General features: G+C 46.4%; 1 long non-coding RNA gene across 1 annotated transcript; it reads right to left on the reverse strand.

Moving 5' to 3' along the window:
• Nucleotides 1–12,790: 12,790 nt before the first annotated feature.
• Nucleotides 12,791–18,166, reverse strand: LOC144325021 (uncharacterized). Its single transcript, XR_013390304.1, has 3 exons — nt 18,058–18,166; nt 17,057–17,405; nt 12,791–13,801 (listed from the first exon to the last, which is right to left on the reverse strand). It is a non-coding gene; the product is annotated as an uncharacterized LOC144325021 (long non-coding RNA).
• Nucleotides 18,167–18,717: the final 551 nt, after the last annotated feature.

Consider the following 18,717-nt stretch of genomic DNA (forward strand, 5'->3'; position numbering starts at 1 on the left):
CACACAAAAGGCTAAGGAGTAAATCTGCCACAAATCTGGAGTGGAATCTCTGAGACCGTTGGATGGCGCCTTGTACACCTCCTTCCAGCAACTCTTGCAACCAAGCCAGTGGCAACCGTATTGCTCTGCTTTCCTTTGGACCACATCCGTGAGGCCGAGAGGGAGGTCTTGTCATCTGTGCAGCCTTGGACCGCCCTACAAACAGCCCAGGCTTGCGCCCCAGAGAGGTCACTCCAGTGCTGTTTATGCAGCAGTTTGACCACCTCTGGAGTCACACTCCCTTGTCAGACAGATGCCAGCAACAATGATAACATTTCAACAACCATGAATTCTCCCAAAGTATCCTGAGAAACGTGATTTGTTAGGGGTGCTGAGAGTTGTTAGGAGACCCCATATTGCCCTCCCAGAGCTACAGTTCCCAAAATTCCCCAGGAAGAAGGCTTGGCTGTTCAAACCACTTTGGAAATTGTAGTTCTGGGGGCAGGGGAATAGGGGTCTCCGAACAACCTCTGACTTTCATGGCCTACAGTAGAAAGGTAAAGATTGCATCACTTGCTCCACCCATTTCTCTCTCTCTGACCCCGCCCCCTTTTGCCTCTGTCACCTGGCCATGCTGGCATGGGCCCCCACAAAAAAGGTTGTCATCCAGAGGATACAACCCTTGGGCTGAAAAAGATTGCACCCCCCTTGATTGGAAGGGAAATGGATTTTTGGAAACAGGCAAGGGATTTGAATGAAGAGAAGTGAGTTGTGATCAGACAACTGAAATTCCTCAGGAAGGGGTGTTGGTGGTTTGGCCATCTGCTATCAACAAGCGTAGCCGGATATTATGACTGCCACATATGGAAGCTGTGGAAGCCACTTTCAGTCGCTCTCAATGAGATGGCGCTTCATGTGCAAATGCTTTTCGCCCAAATCAAGCACCTCTCTCCCTCTCTCTCTCTCGCTGCAGATGGAAGAAGGGAGAGGGGGCGAAATGCAATTCGCTCACATTTTAAAGCAAACCTTCCTAATTTGCACTTCTTGCTACGAAATGTCTCCACAGAAATTTGGAGTGTGCAGAACAACTTGAAATCTCTGAAAAGGAAGAGAAGATGCTACGTTGGGCACCAGCCATAGCTGACCAGAGGCTTGAAGGACTTCTCATTCCCATATCCGGATGACGCCCACAGGACCAGCCAGCGCCGCTGAGAAAAAGGAAGACATTCAATTCAGTTTGCATTTGAAAGTGAATTTCCCTCATTTGCACTTTCTACAGCCCTTCCCCGCTCATTATCTGAAAACACTGAAGACTATTGATTAGGACCACTCAAGAGAGTTTCCTGCTAGACATCTGAACATAGCTCTCCCATGCCCTCCAAGTGCCCTGGTCAGGGCAACACTAGCTCAGCTTCCATGCCCAGGCAGCCATCACCCTCCTGCTTTGATGCAAACCCCATGCTGCAGCCATTGAACCCATCCAAAGCCCCCTCCCCCCAAAAAAATCTGGCCCTCCCCCTCCCCTCCACCGCTATCATGCAGGTTTGTAGTAGAAGCGTGCTGATGACTGCAAGCATCTGGGACGACATGCTTCTTTGCTTGCCAGTTTTATAAACCTGATGGACCTGTGCCAGGACATAATCAAAACGCAGGAACTCGCTCCACAGAACAAAGTACCCGGTTGCCTTTTGATCAGCCCAGCACCTGGCCTCCACGGGTCAGGCACAAAACCTGCCGTTTATGTGTTTCCCTTTTTGCAGGAAAAAGAAAGAAAAGGATGAGGATTGTTCCGTTTAGTATCTCACTGCAGCCCACAAGAAAGGTTGAACCCGAGAACGGGCAGGCTTTGAAAAGACCTGGCTAGGTACACAGCCTGCCAAAAGAGGTAGGATGTTCTCCTTTGTGTTTGTAGGACTGAAAGAGCTTTTAAGCGGTTGATGGGCATGATTATGGAAACCTTGAATGGTTAAAGGGTTGGAAGGCACTTCATCAAATCCGTTCAAATAGGAAGGAAGGGACGAAGAGGGTTTTGGCGTAGAGAGGTACGCAGAGATTTTGGCCCAACCACGAGGCCAAGACATTAGAGAGCCCGATCTGGGAGTCCAGAGTTCAAATCCCCATGTGCCACAAAGTTCACTAGGCGGCTTGGGGCCAGTCGTGATCTCTCAGCCCTACCTCACAGGGTTATTGTGAGGATATAATGGAAGGGGAGACCTGTGAGTGCCACCTTGAGCTTTTTGGAGGAAACATGGGATATACATGTTGGCGGTAACAGGGCTGTCTTAAGCATATGCAGTGCCGGGGCGCAAAGATCTGCCCAGCACACCTCCCCCCAGGTTGCCCAGTCCCAGGTGCGCAGGAGGGCGGAGCCGGCTGGCCACCTCAGTATCTCGCTGGCTTGGTCGCCCTTGAACTCGCAGCGCAGAGCCACCTGCAGCAGAAGAGCCTGTCATGGTGCTCTGACCGACCGACGGGCTCTTCCCCAGACTCAACTCTGGGCCCCATACTCTCAACCTGGCGCCCCTGAGAGCCTGGCGCCTGGGTGCCCCGCACCCCCAGCACCTATGGGTAAGATGGCCCTGGATAGTAAATAAATGAATAGGCTCAGGCAATGGTCTCTGGACAGATGTGGCCCCAAAGAGAGAAATTCACTGGGAAGTTCTTTCCCATAAGCACCACTGAAATCAACAACCGCCAAGGCCAACTGAAGACAATTTTGTTGTCTGAGGGACAGCAGCACACACACATACCCATCAATTGTCCTGGAAAAACTGGGACATCCCTTTTTTCCTGAGAGAGTGCGGCGGCCATTTTTCGTACGAGAGCATGTGCTCTCATGTGATCTTGGACTGAGATCTCATGCCCCTAAAAACACATTTTCTGTTGATATTTTCACCCCTCCCATTGACAAAATCTCCTGATCTGATGTTTTGAGACAGGAGAGGGTGGAAACTGCTCTTCTGCTCTTCTGCTCCCGACTGAGTGCCTGGCTCTGTGTGTGGAGAGAGTTTTATCTACTGTATGTAGTGACCAGATGGCTGAGTGGGAGATGTAACGCTCATGCAAGTCACTAGTTTGTTAGTTTGTAGTAGCTATTAGAAATAAAAGGAGTTATGCTTCACAGCTAGTTAATGTGTTATTTATACTCTGCATGAGTCTGGTGCTCACAATGCACAGTTGTGAGTCCAGTGTACTGGGACCTGTTTTCCAGGATTGGAAGGTCTCTGAAAGTCACCTAGCCCAGTCGGGGCAGAACCAGTTATTGAGCCCAGTCGCTGACATCAGTTGAAAGGCGTACGGACATTTTCTGTGTCTGCAATCTTGTGCAGGTCACGTGACTTGGACCTGGAAGTTGGCATCCCAGTTTGGGGTAATGTTGCGTTGGAGGCTATGCACAAACAAGGCCACAAGGCAGAGTGACTTGGCTGCTTCAAGCAGCTGAATGGGGTGGGGAGGGTCATGGAAGGACAGTTATGGGTTGCATTTTTTCCAACCCTCATGGGGTTGTTGCAGGAGGAGAAGGTGTGGAGGAGGTAAGAACCACATCCACGACTGTGAGCTCCTTGGAGGGAAGGTGGGGGGGGGTGTAAGTGTAATGATACACCCCCTGCCCCAATATTCCCACATTGACATTACACAGCAAACATCGATTTGGGATGATGCCAGGCCCTGCATCCTTCTGCCCTGCAGAAAAACAGGCCAGACTTTTTGCAGCTGGCGGCAAGGAGCAGCTCGAACGGCATGCTGTGACTTTCATGGGAAATCTGCTTTAAAGCACTTTAGAGGACTTTGAAGATCAGCCTGCCTGCTTCCCTTGGCTGAGTGCGTCTATTTCAGTAAATAAACATATATTTCAAAAAAGAGAGGGACAAAAGAGCCCCACCATATGTCTTCGGTGGTCTACAAACTTGTATATAAACCATGCCTTAGTCTGGGGCTTTCTTGCTCATGGGGAGCAGGAAGAGAACATTCAGCAAGGCAGTATTTTTTGTGTCTGTCTAGATTTTGTCTGATCTGACCTGCAGCTGCTCTTGGAGAAAGTTCTTTCCTGCCACCCACTAACTGGAGATGTTGGGGGTTAAATCTGGGATCTGGGGCTTACAAAGCAAATGCTTTGCCAGCGAGCAATGGCCCCTCATTTAATCACACCTGAAGACCTCTTCTCTCATACTACATCACACAACTGGATACTGATCACAGTGCAAGACGACTAAGAACTTCCCTTCTCATTGTCCAAACTGGGTGCCACATTACAACAGCTAGGCTACTGTCAGCGGCTCCCGGCTGGTTCCCCAGGGAAGTATAAAGACAAGGGAAAGTTTCTTGCCATCCTTTTTTATTTCAGTCTTTACAGAGAGAGGCTATAGAACCCAGCCTCTTGGATAATAGCATTGTCCTGAGTGAATCTTCACCTCCATTCTCTTCCACTTCCACTTCCTCATCCGTCATCCTCATCGTCTCCACGATGGGTGCTGCTATGCGCCCTCTGCCTTTGATCTCTTTGGTCTCCTACTTTTAAGGCTTGCCGGGTTCTGGGAGATGGAGGGTTTGGAATGATTTTTAATGACAATGTCTCAGCTGGGCAGACGCAGGAGTTAAGCATACCCCTAAACATTTTGTGAATTTTTGTACCTTTGTCCATTTACGGTATTTATTTTTCCTGATTTGAACTATAAAATGGTGGTTTTCTTTTTAAAAAAATAGTTTTTATTGATTTTTACGTTTTTATCTTCATCGCAATAACATCATCTCATATATAAACCCAAACCCAAATACTCCCCTGCAACTTCCCTCAGCTTCCTCTTCTGGTTTGTTGCGTAATAATTTCCCTGCTTTTGGGTTATACAGTGGTACCTCGGGTTATGAACTTAATCCGTTCCGGAGGTCTGTTCTTAACCTGAAACTGTTCTTAACCTGAGGTACCACTTTGGCTAATGGGGCCTCCTGCTGCCGCCGCGCAATTTCTGAGGTAAAGTTCTTAACCCGAGGTAATATTTCTGGGTTAGCAGTTTGTAACCCGAGGTGCTTGTAACCTGAGATACCACTGTACCTTAATACTGTATTCTCTAAATTAGGCCCTTTCTTTATTCTGTTTGGTAATTGTAGGTGTTTAGTCAAATCCTGCTAGTGAGTTCATTTCTTTACAATATTTCTGCAAGTACATCATAAATGGTTCCCACTCCATTTTAAAATCTCTATTGTCTATCTCTTAATCTCTCAGTCAGTTTGGCCATTTTGGCATAGTCCATAAGTTTATCTTGCCATTCTTCTTTAGTTGGTATCTCGTCGCTTTTCCACTTTTGGGCTAGGAGTATCCTCGCCACCGTTGTAGCGTACATGAAGATTTCCTTCTTAAAATGGTGGTTTTCTTGAGTCAAAATGAGAGTACCCCTAAACATTTTTTAGGGGGGGGGGAGCACTGGGTCAAACCATTATGGAATAAGGGCTCCTCCAGCCCAGACAGCCTGTTTTATTGAGGATTTGCTTGCAACAAGGCTAACGTGAAGGTTAATGTCACATCCTCACCAGACATTTGAAGAAAGCATCATGATACCATTATGCCTAACCACAAAAGTTCATCTTTTTTAACAAGTGGATTTGTTGCACTAGGGCGACAGAGCACTTTAATCCACCTCAATTGTTCAAACCTCAAGTTCCTGCATGCGCTTGAACTCCAAAAGGTATGGTAACCTAATTTTATGTTCACATGTAGCATATTTGTGGGGAAATTTATTTTGCTGGTCTTACCAGGTGATTTTAAGCCCTGTTCATCACCTTGAGCCCCTGAGGAAGGTCAGGTTCGAGCTCTAATATAATCACTCACTGTGTTTCTTGGGAATATCATTTTTTTTAATTAAAAACAACTGTTTTCTCACATTTCAGGCCACATCAAGCCACATTCTTGTTTGGAAAAGAATGTGACACGTGAGAAGACCAAATAGCAGGGATCCAGAGAATTACATTTGGCCCACATTTGCAAGTGAACCGATCCAATTCAAAATTATTCATGGATTGGAAGATCATTGTCGTTTTGGATTTCACACTTCTTGAGGTTTTGCAAAGACCACCTGCCTGCTTTTAAAAAAGCAGCGCGATCCATTTTAAAAACGCGTAATTTCAGATAAAGTCTACGCAGAGATGCAGACGCTGAGATAAAAACCAGCATTAACATGTGGACTCTCGTATGGATTTTAAAAGGGAAATAATTCACAAGTGAATGCGGAAATGGGGCGGAAAGGATTTTTGAATGAGCACATGCAAAAATAATATAGCCCATGCTTAATTGAGAGCGCTACGCTAGGGCCACAGTCTGTGTCCATTGACTGAACATAGCAGGCTCAACCCATATATATATATATATATATATATATATATATATATATATATATGCATGCACTTGATGCGAAAAGGTTGAGACATTTATGATTGAGCCAGGGCTAAAGTTCCTGGGAAATGCTGTTCGAAACCATATGGACTTTGCTTTGGGGGCAGAAGAGAAGGCTCTAATTGCTTCATGGGCAGCAGGGATCGGAGTGCTGAGAAGCAGGAGAGGGGGAGAAGAAAGACGCTCTGTGTGTGTGTGTGTGTGTGTGTGTGTGTGTGTGTGTGCCTGCTCCATGTGTGTGGAGCTGGCGAGCTTCTGGTTCCAATTATCTCCGTGATTAACTTTCTTCATTTTTTATGGGGCAGTTCCTGATCTTTTCTTCTCTCCTGTTTTATATTGGAATCGGCAACGGCATTGCGATACGGGAGGGGGGGAGAGAGAGGTGTGGGAGAGGGGCACGCGGAGCGGTGAGGGAGATAGGAAAGTCAAATACAGTGGTACCTCAGATTACAGACGCTTTAGATTACATACACTTCAGGTTACAGACTCCACTAACCCAGAACTAGTACCTCGGGTTAAGAACTTTGCTTTAGAATGAGAACAGAAGGAGGCCCCATTAGCTAAAGTGGTGCTTCAGGTTAAGAACAGTTTCAGGTTAAGAATGGACATCCGGAACGAATTAAGTTCTTAACACGAGGTACCACTGTAAAGCAGCTGAGGGAGGCCAATGCATTTGCTTGCCCCCAGCGGTGGAGGAAGCCAATCGGGCACCTGGGACGGCACACCCAGGGGCAGGGCAAGCCGCCCATAGGCGCGGGGCGCACTGCTGGGCCTCCGAGGAGTCTGCCTGCCTCCTCCTACTCAGCCGCCCTACAGCTGAGGGGGAGGCAGCGGGCAGACCGTTTGGGGCAGCACGGAGCCTGTGCATGCCCAAGCCACTGCGTCACCCCCAGGAGAGACACGTGGCTTGGGCACACTGCAGGCCCCACGGTGAGTGCCACCTGGCATATTGTCACATCCCTCAGTGGTGACACCCGGGGCTGGAGTGTAGCCCCTAACTGCCGCTAGGAAAATTAGAGCAAATGATATAGCCAAGATAGTCACCAACTGTAAAGGAGATGAATTTATTTGACCCTATCTACATCAAGCTATAGGGACACGGGTGGCGCTGTGGGTTAAACCACAGAGCCTAGGACTTGCCAATCAGAAGGTCGGCAGTTTGAATCCCCATGACGGGGTGAGCTCCCGTTGCTCGGTCCCAGCTCCTGCCAACCTAGCAGTTCGAAAGCACGTCAAAGTGCAAGTAGATAAATAGGTACCGCTCCAGCGGGAAGGTAAACGGCGTTTCCATGCGCTGCTCTGGTTCTCCAGAAACGGCTTAGTCATGCTGGCCACATGACCTGGAAGCTGTACGCCGGCTTCCTCGGACAATAAAGTGAGATGAGCGCGGCAACCCCAAAGTCAGTCAAGACTAATCGCCAGGGGTCCCTTTACCTTTACCTGACATCAAGCTATATTCTATCTTTATCACCAAATTCCGAATATAATTGCACATTGTATTAATTAACATTATTTTTTAATATATTAGTGGCCGTGTGAAGATTTTAGCTTATAAATTTTATAGTTTAATGTCTTAACCTGTATATAAAGGTACTTTTATAGCTCTGTTTAGAGTAGGTAATGTCTTGATAATATAAATGTTTTATGTTTTTTGTATTAGTACAGCATATTTTCTTTTAATTGTTGAATGATTCTGTGTACATTGTGGCATCCTTTGGCTGTGTGCAATAAAACTGACTGACTGACACCCGGGGCGGCCCGCACCCACTGCACCCGCCTTCCTCCGCCCCTGCTCGCCCCACTTCTCCAAGTGGAGAGACATTCCAGAGACACAGCGTCCTCCTGGATTTGGTTCCCTGCTGAAGGGGAGATCACTGGACGCTTGGTTTGTGTTCCATAATATTTGTATTTATCTGCAGATGTCCAGGTTGAGCAGCTTAGGATCTCAAACAGGGAGCCAAGGTCCACCCTTCTCACATCAGCTCTTCAAGGAGAGAACTAGCACCCAAAGATGCTTACGGAGCCCAAACTCAACTTTCTGTGTCTTTCTCTGCCTCAGTCTATAGGTTTTTTCCCCTCACACACACTTTTTTGCCGTATCATCCTTTTAAAAAAAAATTATACATTTCAGATTTATACATTTCACTGATTTTACAATCATTTTGACATTTCAAAACTTGACTTCCTTCCCCCTCTTTCTGCGGTTCCTTAAATTTATTTTTAATATCTTCGGCATATCCTAATTAACTTAATCTGCTCATTTATTCATCTTTTTAAATATATACTCTTAACGAAACTGCAGGTTATTACAATAACCTTGCCAATGTTTCTATCTGTTTACAATTTATCTGTAAATATTCAATCAATCATTTCCATTCTTTTATAAAATGTTTCTCATCTTGATTTCTTATTCTTCTGATAAGTTGCGCCATTTCTGCATATTCCATAAGTTTATGTATCCATTCTTCCTTTGCCTGGAATTCTTCTTCTTTCCATTTTTGGGCAAGTAACATTCTTGCCGCTGTAGTCACATACATGAATAAGTTTCTATACAGTTTAGGTAGTTCTGTCCCTATAATTCCCGAGAGAAAAGCTTCTGGGTTTTTTTAAAAAATGAACGTTAATTTAAACATCCTTTTAATTTCATTATATATAATTTCCCAGTAAGCCATATCATCCTTATCTGAGGTGCGGCAGAGAGACTGTCCCCTCTCCAGAATTTCTTATTGAGAGCAACCAGCCACTCTCCCTAACAAAGAGAAATACTTTGTCAATAATCAAGGCACCAGGTAAGCAATACTCCTGGCTCCATTAATCCTCTCCTGTCCAATATTCTAGTGTTACATCAAAAGCATTGCTCTGGAAGTTGCCTTGGTTCATTTCCACACCCCAGAGATATCCAGTGGAGCAGAATTCTAATCAGAAAGTGCATCTTCTCACATGGAAGTCCTTTCTCCAATAACATATACAGTGATACTTTGGTTCTCAAACACATTGGCTCTCAAACTCTGAAAACCTGGAAGTAAAACACCATCAGGGAAGGTGGAGGCAGCCCGGAAGCTGCATCTTAGAGCCCCTACACCACCATCACATGGGGACTTCCGAGCAGCTCCTGGAGCCAGCCAGAGACTGCCGCTGCTGTGTTTCCTGGGGACATTAGATAAAATCCGGGGACATTCCAGGGATGGAATTTGTCCAGGGGCTTATTCGCAAATCCGGGGACTGTCCCCGAGAAACGGGGACGTCTGGTAACCCTAGCATATAGCGAAGTTCTCATTCTTTCTGGGTTTTGTCTATCGCAAGGATGTGGAACCTGTGGCCCTCCAGATGTTTGGGAGTTAGAATGCAACATCTGGCAGGCCTCAGGTTCCCACCCCACTTGCTACGCTTGCTGAGAAGTCATGTTCTCTGCTGCCAGATCTAAAACGGAAAAGGGAAGATTTTGCATGCTAGCGGCCGGTTGTTTCATATATGTGTTCACACTTATCTTGCCAAACATCAGGGAGAATCTGGTTTGCATTGGGTGATTTAATGGTCTTGCCTTCGGGCTTAGGGACTGCACTTTTTGTGATCCTTCCAACAATAGGAACAATAAAGCTGAATCAAACAGCGAGATAAACTGAAAGGGGAAACAGTTCATACCTCATCATTCTGGTAACAAATTGTCTTTCTGCTGATAGGGTCAGCACTGCGACCGCTGAAGAAAGCCAGGCACGGCCCTACCATTAGGCATGGGGCTGTGTTCAAAATATTGAGAAGCTCCTTTTCCGCCATTTACTGGGTGGGCGTGAAACAAAATCATGGGGAGGGGGAATTATATGCAATTCTCAGATAGTTCAGTTGCATACCCTCCAACTGCCCCTATTTGCCTGGGGCATTCCCAGAATTACAGAAGCCATCCTGGCTTCTGATTTGATCCCAGAATGATCAAATCATTCTGCACTGGTGTTTTCAGTGGCGCCATGCTCTCATGCAAGCCGGCTGACTCACATGAGAGCGTAGCACCAAAAGACCAGTGAGTCCAACTCTTCATGTTGTCTCTTCATATATATTGTAACTGGTTCCCATTCTCTTCTGAAGCTTTTGTTGTCCCTTTCATGTAAATTATCTGTTAATTTTGCTAATTCTGCATATTCCGTAAGTTTCTCTTGTAGCTTCTGGTTTCTTAACAAAAGCTATTTTAAGCATCCCCCCCCCCCATTTCATTGTATATCCTCTCCCAGAAAGCTTGCAGAACTTGGGAGAAATTCAGCCCAGTGTGCGTTGAATGGTGAACTTACCTGATTTTTCACTTTTCGAAACAGGATGCAAACTGGCACACAGCATCCTTCGAAATACTCGCTCCTCTGAATTTTGCAGTGCACTTCTCCAGCTGAGTAATGCATGCAAAAATGCATATAACCGCACATATTAGTGAAAATAACAATCAATTACATTACTGGAGCACTCTGTCACAAGAGACTAGGGCCCTGTGGGACTTGACATCTTTCCGCAAGGCCTGCAAGACAGAGCTGTTCCGCCTGGCCTTTGATTTGGACTCAGTCTGAACCCTTATATTTTGCCCCCCCCCCCATGGTTTAGATCTATGGGCTACTATTAAAATGAGGCTGCATTTTAAATTGTATTTTTAACTTGTGCTTTAAATTGCCCCCCCCCCCCATTATGTTTTTATTTGAATTTTACTGGTGTTAGCCACCCTGAGCCCGGCTCTGGCTAGGGAGGGCGGGGTATAAATAAATTTATTATTATTATTATTATTATTATTATTATTATTATTATTATTATTACTACTACTACTTTAGGGGGAACTGCTTTGCAAAAAAGCATGTATATTAGGAGGAGGATGTTGCCTACAAGCATGTGTTTATCAGGAGAAATTTGCTGGTGCGTTTTCATGGGAACTCTTTAAAAAATGTAAAGTTGCGTGGAGAACTGAGCTGGGAAGATGAGAAATTGAAGTGGACAGATTCACTCATCCCTAGCAGTGACCCCCACCCCCTTCTCAAAAAATTGAGAGGAGTTCCCACCTACAAGAAAGCAGCAGGAAATCGGTTTTTGCAAGGGGAGAATATTTTTTAGGAGACGGGGTTGGGGAGTTTCAGCTCCATACCCTCAGGCAGTGGATGAGGGGAAGAGGGTTAAGATGAGGGGCAGTCCTCCAGAGCCCTCCTCGCAGCTACTTCCTTCTCCATTATTGGATCTCTGGCTCTTCCCATCATTCTAACAGAGCATAAATAACAAAAAAAACCCACAAAACCCTCCAAATATGAACACGCTACAATATATGTCAGAAGATGGAGCCCTGGTTGAAAGTCCATTTTGACTCATCTGTCTTTTTCAATCCCATCCGATTAATCTGGCATCCTTGCAGAGAGCGATAACACAAGACTTCGGAGGAAACGTATCCAGACTCTTCACGTGTGTATTTTGGAGCATTGCCTGCTATTAAGACAGCCAGGCCGAAGGAGAGGCCAACACACTCCCTGGAAGATGCATTTGATAGTAAGTGCTTCATCATATTAAATATGTTCTTAGGGTAACACACTATCACTTTTGTATTTGGGGGTCTTTTTTGCTATGTGTGCAATGTTGTCTAGAGACTCTCACTGTTGTGCATTCGTCGTCCTTCCCAGACAAAGGTGCAATGGCAGGATTGCTTCCTAGTTTCGGGCCTGGGTTGGTTGGTTGTGTTATGTATTCAGTAGGGTCTGTGTTTGCCTGAGCTTGAGTCTGGACCAAGGATTCTGAGCCCCTGTGCTCTGATTTGATACATGACATCCAATCACAGAACATTTCAGGATTTGGGCCTCTGCCATTGGCTCTTAAATTCTGAGTTGTGATTTGCAGCTTGGAAGTTTAGACAGCCAATCACGTTGGAAGTGGGAGCGGCCCAGGCCTTCAGAAATGTATATAAGCAGTTGCTTTGTCCCTGTTGTCCAGTTCTGTTAATTCAATAAAGGTTCTTGCTGTTAACACTGTGTCTTGCCTCGTGTGAACCCATTTACACTTCAGGTTGTCTCCTCTAGCTGCCTTCTTCCACCATTTGTGGAAGGCCCCTGGCCACGTGAGGGTGTGGTGAGGGTGCCAGCTCAAACCACACACGCTATGAGTACTGCATTTGCTCTGTCCCCGTTATGCAACCTAGCACCACTGTTCCATTGTGGCAGTACGTTTCCGAGCACAATTCAAAGTGTTGGTGCTGACCTTTAAAGCCCTAAATGGCCTCGGCCCAGTATACCTGAAGGAGCGTCTCCACCCCCATCGTTCAGCCCGGACACTGAGATCCAGTGCCGAGGGCCTTCTGGCGGTTCCCTCGCTGCGAGAAGCCAAGTTACAGGGAACCAGGCAGAGGGCCTTCTCGGTAGTGGTGCCCGCCCTGTAGAATGCCCTCCCATCAGATGTAAAAGAAATAAACAACTACCAGACTTTTAGGAGACATCTGAAGGCAGCCCTGTTTAGGGAAGCTTTTAATGTTTAATAGGTTATTGTATTTTAGTGTTTTGTTGGAAGCCGCCCAGAGTGGCTGGGGAAACCCAGCTAGATGGGTGGGGTATAAATAAATTATTATTATTATTATTATTATTATTATTATTATTATTATTATTAGAGTGGACAGCCAGCGGGCACCAGTTAACGCAGCGAGTGGTACTGAGACACTGAACAACAGAATTCTGGGTGCCCTGAGGCCTGCCTTGACCCCCCCCCCCCTTAAGCTACCTTGCCATCCTCAGGTGCAGTGAAGGGGGCTGACCCCATGCCAGTGTGGAAGTCACATTGAACTGCCAGCTTCACCAGCTTCTGTTCACGGGGTGTGCCTGTGCATGTGTGTGCAAACCATCCTATCTTGGATGGGTCCTGCAGACGGATCCTGAATAATTTGACAGATCCCTGCCTCCCATTCTGGGTTTTAATAAATAGAGCCGTCAGCAGGGATGTGAGAAGGCATCGTCTTCCATTACATCCTTTGTTGGTTACATGCATCGCTGTTTCCATTCGGCTGCAGTTCGCCTTCCAGCAAAAATGCCATTATTCGTCTTGCTGTGCACAGCAACAAAAATCACATAACTTATGTAATTGATTGCATACATTATATTGCCATCATGTTCTTCCACCCCATTGGCTTCAATCCAAAGGAAATGCAGTGCAGATGAGAGGGGAGAAATGTAAACAACTACAAAATCAGCTACATTTATGGACTGAAAGCAACACAGCAGCAAATACTGATTGTGTTCACTGGATTGAGTTCCATTCTAGGCAGGGGGTGAACAAGGAAACACAGTCCATTTCTGCTACCATTTGCATTTTTGTTGGAATTCTCCAATATCCATAGCCATTGGTACTCTGCGTGGGCAATATGCAGCTATCCACAGTTCTGATCCAACCTTCAGCCAGAGAACGCAGCATAGATGATAAGGAGGATCTTCCATTACACCCGCCCTGCAAATAAATGCTGGGATTAACTAGGGTTTTGGGGTGCACAGCATCCCTCCAGCATCCATTGGGTGCCTGGCAACAAGCTTTTCCAAAAAGTGAATGCGCTAACTATCAGAAAAGTGGTGTCCCTGACTTTGAACTGAGAAGGAGGTCTACCTCAAAGCTGACCCAGATCCGTGTGTGGGCCAGCTGTGCTCATTAAGGCACTCTGCACATGTTCATATTAAACTTTCTTGTGCCATGACTGCATGCATTGTTCCAGGACTGAGAAAGGACCTTGCAAATAGATTTGGCATTTGTGTGGCTTTAGCCCCGGCTTGGATTAAGCCCCAGCTTCAGCGAGCCATAAATTTGCCTCTTGATTTTCAATTAAAGCTTAAACTTGATTCGATTCTAATTTCCTTCTCTCAGCTCTGGCTTGAGCCTTTAATCCTACCCAATAAAAACCTCCCCCCCCCCCCAAATTTATATGGCCTTCATGTTTAGACTCACAGCCTCCGCCACATTCAACTTCCTTTAAGACAGCTCTTTTTTCATTCACGTGCTGCACTCTCTCCCAACAGATCAATCTTCCTATACCCCCTTTTTCACCCTGAGTTTCATAGCCAGACTAAGCATCCTGATAAGCTCTGTTTACCATTTTTGGCACTGGATGAGACAGCCGGTCTACCCTTTCTATAAATGGAAACGTGTCTACAAGCCAGGCAGTCTTCAGAGCACCAAGGCAATGCCAAACATCTTCAGATCCTAAGATAAGGGTGGGGGCAGAATCCTGCCTCTTCCTTGCCAGACGGGCAGCTGCATGCATGCGCGATCGGTTGATGGTTAATTGTGCAAAGATAGAGCAAAGCAGGGCCGGCCCACCTATAAGGCAACATGAGGCAACCGCCTCAGGCAGCAGAATCCACAGGGGCAGCAGATCCAAGTGTAGTGATTTACCCCCCCCCCCTTGCCCCCTGATGTCAATCTTCACTCCCTCTTTCTTCCCGGGTGGCGAAGGGGGCGCCATTTTGTGGTTCGCCTCAGGTGCCAAAATGTATTGGGCTGGCCCTGGAGCAGAGTAGCCCTAAGGCCTGTCGCTCGTTCCTCTGGCTTGCTGCTCTCACTCTCCTGCTAGTAAAAGGTAAAATATAAAGGACCCCTGGATGGTTAAGTCTAGTCAAAGGTGACTATGGGGTTGTGGCGTTCATCTCACTTTCAGGCTGAGGGAGCTGCCGTTTGTCCACAGACAGCTTTCCGGGTCATGTGGCCAGCAGGACTAAACCACTCCTGGTGTAATGGGACACTGTGATGGAAACCAGAGCGCACGGAAAAACCTTCCCGCCACAGAGGTACCTATTTATCTAATTGCACTGGCATGCTTTTGAACTGCTATGTTGGCAGGAGCTGGGACAGAGCAACGGGAGCTCATTACGTCGTGTGGATTCGAACTGCCAACCTTCCGATCGGCAAGCCCAAGAGGCTCAGTGGTTTAGACCACAGCACCACCTGCATCCCACCCATGTCTCCTGCTAGTACTGAACCTCTTAAGCAGGAATAGTGAGTGCCTGGAAACTTCTTCAAAGTAAGAACCAGTGTGAGCATCTGTGCCAGCCTATGCCCTTTCAAAATGTGTTGGGTTGGGGGGGGTATTGGAGTGTTGTTGTTGTTTTTATTTTGATTATGTATTTTGTGGTTTTATATTCTGATTTTATTCTGTGAACCGCCCTGAGACCTGCGGATATAGGATGGTATATAAATTCACTGAATGAATGAATGAATAAAATAATTAGTGTTTTCTTCACCCAACTAATGGCAAGACCCTGCAAACAAATCAGATTGAATGTTCAATAAAGACCAAGTACTTAGGCTGTGTTGGTTGTTCTGTGAACTGCTTTGAACACAGATGTGTTTGTGGGAAACTATAATAAACTGACTAGGACTCAATTCAAAGTGCTGGTTCTGACCTATAAAGCCTTAAACAGCTCAGGACTGCAATACCTCAAGGACCGCCTCTTTCCATATGAACCTACCCAGACCCTGAGATCATCTTCTGTGGCCCTCCTTCGTGTGCCTCCTCCTCAAGAGGTCCGGAGAGTGGCAACACGAGGACAGGGCCCTCTCCGCAGTGGCTCCCCATCTATAGAATGCTCTCCCCAGGGAAGTTCGCCTGGCGCCTTCATTATACACCTTCCTTATACAGTGGTACCTCGGGTTAAGGACTTAATTCGTTCTGGAGGTCCGTTCTTAACCTGAAACTCTTCTTAACCTGAGTTACCACTTTAGTTAATGGGGCCTCCCGCTGCCGCAGCGCGATTTCTGTTCTCATCCTAAAGCAAAGTTCTTAACCCGAGGTACTATTTCTGGATTAGCAGAGTCTGTAACCTGAAGTGTCTGTCACCTGAGGTACCACCGTACAACGTTCCTTTTTAACCAGGCCTTTGGTTGATCTTATTGTCATCCAATAGGGACGCGGGTGGCGCTGTGGGTAAAAGCCTCAGAGCCTAGGTCTTGCCGATCGAAAGGTCGGCGGTTCGAATCCCCGTGGCGGGGTGCGCTCCCGCTGCTCGGTCCCAGCACCTGCCAACCTAGCATTTCGAAAGCACCCCCGGGTGCAAGTAGATAAATAGGGACCGCTTACTGGCGGGAAGGTAAACGCCGTTTCCGTGTGCTGCACTGGCTCGCCAGATGCAGCTTGTCACGCTGGCCACGTGACCCGGAAGTGTCTCCGGACAGCGCTGGCCCCCGGCCTCTTGAGTGAGATGGGCGCACAACCCCAGAGTCTGTCAAGACTGGCTCGTACGGGCAGGGGTACCTTTACCTTTACCTTTTTATTGTCATCCAATACCCTAATTTTAGAATGTGGCTCTTTTTGGTGTGTTTGGGTTATTGTTTTTGGTGTGGTTTTATATGTTGTGGTCTTGTTTGTGAACCGCCTCGAGACCTCCCGGTATAGGGTGGTATATAAATTGAATAAATAATAATAATAATAAATAATAGGACTCCTGCTTCAGGTGCATGGACCAGAGGCCCAAGAAGTCAGGAGCTCTTGAGCTGCTTTGCCCTTCCTCCAGCTGCACTGTCCCCCATGCCGTGTTCACAGCGACAGCGAGGTGATATCAAATCTCCCCACCTCAGCGGCCACATGGGGAGAGAGAAGGGCGTTCCCAACCCATCGGGAATGGATCAAGGCACGTTGCTGCAATATCTCCTTTCGACAAGCGGTGCAGGATTCCAATGGCTTCCCTCCCCTCCGTCGGCGAGGACGCCTTTCCTCACCTCGACAATGCTGTCGTGGTAATCTCCAATCTTTTTCTCTGCCTTTTTGTTTTCGGTGAAAGGTGGGGCGGCTGGGTTGTGGGGAGGGAAGGAAGGGTCATGTTACAAAATTGCGCCCATCTCCTCCCAGAGTCCCCTTTTTCTCTGCGCCTATCTGGACATCTTTCTCCGCCAGCTAAGATTTCCCCCGCAGACAATGGAGCATCAGCTTGCCGCGGAAAGTTCAGGTTCTCTCGAACAAGGGGATGTCAGTGGCCTTCTCTCTTTGATCCATTCTGCAGGAGCCGCAGGGAAGGGGCAGGGAGAGGAGCGAGATCTGGAAGATACTACTGTCTGAGAACAGACTGGGCTGGAAAGAGGTCATATAGGTAGAAAGAAGAGACTATTCATTATCAACCCAGGATGCCACGACTATCACCAGCATTCTTATTTATTATAGTTGTGGCTTTAACAAAAACCCCAAAACAAATTACAGTCGTACCTCGGGTTACATACGCTTCAGGTTACATACGCTTCAGGTTACAGACTCCACTAACCCAGAAATAGTATCTCGGGTTAAGAACTTTGCTTCAGGATGAGAACAGAAATCGTGCTCCAGCGGTGCGGCGGCAGCAGGAGGCCCCATTAGCTAAAGTGGTGCTTCAGGTAAAAAACAGTTTCAGGTTAAGAACTGACCTCCAGAACGAATTAAATACTTAACCCAAGGTACCACTGTATTTATTCTTTTCAAATCTATACATTTCACCAATTTTACAATCATCTTAACATTTCAAATCTTGACTTCCTTCCCCCTCTTTCCACAGTTCCTTAAATTTATTTTTTAATATCTTCTGCATATCCAAATCAGCTTAGTTTGCTCATTTATTCATCCACTTTAAATATATACTCTTATAATACAGCCGGTTATCACAATAATCCTGCCAAAGTTCTTATCTGTTTACAATTTATCTGTAAATATTCAACAAACCATTTCCATTATTTTATTTAAAAAAGTTTGTTACCTTGATTGCTTATTCTTCCGGTAAGGTTTCACCATTTCTGCATACTCCATAAGTTTTTGTATCCATTTTTCCTTTGCTGGGACTTCTGCTTCTTTCCATTTTGGGGCAAGTAACATTCTTGCTACCGTAATAGCATACATAAATAAATTTAGGTAGTACTGTCCCTATAATTCCCAAAAGAAAAGCTTCTGGTTGTTTGTTTTACAAACGTTGTTTTAAACGTCCTTTTCAATTCATTATACATAATTTCCTAGGAAGCTTTAACCTTACTACAAGACCACCGCATCTGATAAAAAGAACCTTTTAAAATTTCCAACACTTATTTGATTTAGATGTATACATTTTTGCCAATTTACTCAGCATTAGATACCATTGATACATCAATTTCATATGATTTTCTCTTAAACTGTAAGGTAAAGGGACCCCTGACCATTAGGTCCAGTCGTGACCGACTCTGGGGTTGCGGCGCTCATCTCACTTTACTGGCCGAGGGAGCCAGCGCACAGCTTCCAAGTCATGTGGCGAGCATGACTAAGCCACTTCTGGCGAACCAGAGCAGCGCACGGAAACGCTGTTTACCTTCCTGCCAGAGCAGTACCTATTTATCTACTTGCACTTTGACATGCTTTTGAACTGCTAGGTTGGCAGGAGCAGGGACCG

Source organism: Podarcis muralis, chromosome 13 (genome assembly GCF_964188315.1).
Source record: "Podarcis muralis chromosome 13, rPodMur119.hap1.1, whole genome shotgun sequence".
Lineage (NCBI taxonomy): Eukaryota > Metazoa > Chordata > Lepidosauria > Squamata > Lacertidae > Podarcis > Podarcis muralis.